The following is a 1879-nucleotide window of genomic DNA, read 5'->3' as shown; positions in this document are numbered from 1 at the left end:
AGGAGTCTTTTGAAGATATAAATGTTTATGTAATAGATATATGTAGCACCTAAGAACTGTTCCCTACTGGTTTAAGTCACCAGTTGAACCTAGATGTGAAAGTTGGGCAATAGTGAAACCTTATATCCAGCTGCTCTAGGCTTTAAGTAGAGAATCAACTGGCATAAAATTGTGTGAAAGAAGCAATGTTTGTAGGTATTAGGCTAGCAGAATGAAGTCCTCCTCCTTCCATTCAGAGAACAACGCAGCAAAATTGATGGAGAGTACACGTTCAGAACTGTTGAATGTTTGTGTCATCAATCAGAAAATGCAGAAAAAGCAGAGCAAAGGTGGATGTCGGCCATGCAAGAAATAATGCAGTCATTGAGCCATGTGGACAACAAAACTACATTGCTAACAGTTGAACACAAAGAAATTACTATGGACAAGTGCATATACTATGAAACAATTTTTACAAGCTGAGTCTGTAACATTAACACCAAAGACAAAGGTGAACTGCAGTTTCAGTCTCAGTTTTGGGAAATACCAAACTGCATTCTTCATTCAACAAACTTACATGTTATAGGTTTTTTCCCCTTTTCTTCCTGTCCTGTACCTGTTCGCCCAGGTACCAAAGGCACTCAGTGGACCTGATATTTGACAACTGCGGTGCTTCAGGCTGTGCCGTGATAAGCAGCTGCTGCAGCATCATGTTGAGGACACACCCAAAGAGCCAGCACTTGCCTTAGGAAAGTCTGCTTCCAAGGGGATTCGCTGGGACTTCGCTTCTGACTAAGACATTCATACAACACGCTTGCTGGGAAGTCTCAGCACTTTGCCAATGGAAAGACAACACTTGTTCCGAAGAAAGATTCTTTTGCTAAAGTGTAATGGGATGCCCAAATGATTAGAGTTGGAAGGCAGCTCTGGAGATCATCCAGCCAGGCAGGGTCACCTGGAGCCGGTGACAGGAACGCGTCCAGGTGGGTTCAGAATGTCTCCAGAGAGGAAGACTCCACGTCCTCCCTGGGCAGGCTGTCACCACACCCAGGACGTTCCCACTACGGCACAGGAAAACTCTTTCGATTACGAGCCTGCTCATCAGCTTTGCAGACCTTGCAGCAATCCCGATCCGTACCCACAGAAGGGCGGTCGGTCGCTTTGCCAACAGGTTTACGCCGCCTTTCCCCCGCACTTACCGCTGAAAGCAGGCGCTGGCAGGCGGGCCCGCTGCGGAGCGGCCGCGATGTCCCAGCGCTGGAAATCCTTTGAAAATGGCGCGCGGAGCAGCGGCCGCTTCCGGCCCGTCACCGCAGCAACGGGGGGACGCGCCCGCCCGCCCGCCCGGCCCTTCCGCTCCTGCCCTTCCCGGCCCGGCAGCCCTCGCGCGGCGGGCGGAACGCTTCCTGCGGCCCTTGGCCCCGGGAGAGCAGGGACTGGCGGCTTCGGCCGTGCCCACAGGCCGGCCCCGAGAGCCTGCAGGAAGGACGGAGAAGGATGGTTTCCATGGGCATGTAGCGACAGGAGAAGGGGCCAAGGATTCTGAGTGAAAGGGAAGTAGGTGTAGATTGGGTAGGAGAAAGCTCTTCACTGTCAGGGCGGTGAGACGCTGAACAGGTTGCACAGAGAACTTGTGGAATCCCCACTCGTGGAAGTGTTCAAGGGCAGGCTGAATGGAGTTTTGAGCATCATGGTGTACTGGGAGGTGTCCCTGCCTATGGAAGGCGGTTGGAACTAGAGGATCTTTAAGGTTCCTTCCAACACAATTCTGTCAATCTGTGAAATCTAGGTTTCATCTAGCAGGTTTGTTACAAAACTCAGAAGGAAAAACTCACAGTCATACTGGTTGGTTGTTTTTTTTTTTTATTCTTGCATCTGCATCTCAAAAAACATTCTACTC

The sequence above is a fragment of the Fringilla coelebs genome (assembly GCF_963513975.1).
Source record: "Fringilla coelebs genome assembly, chromosome: 4".
NCBI lineage: Eukaryota > Metazoa > Chordata > Aves > Passeriformes > Fringillidae > Fringilla > Fringilla coelebs.
Note: the sequence above shows the minus strand (reverse complement) of the source record.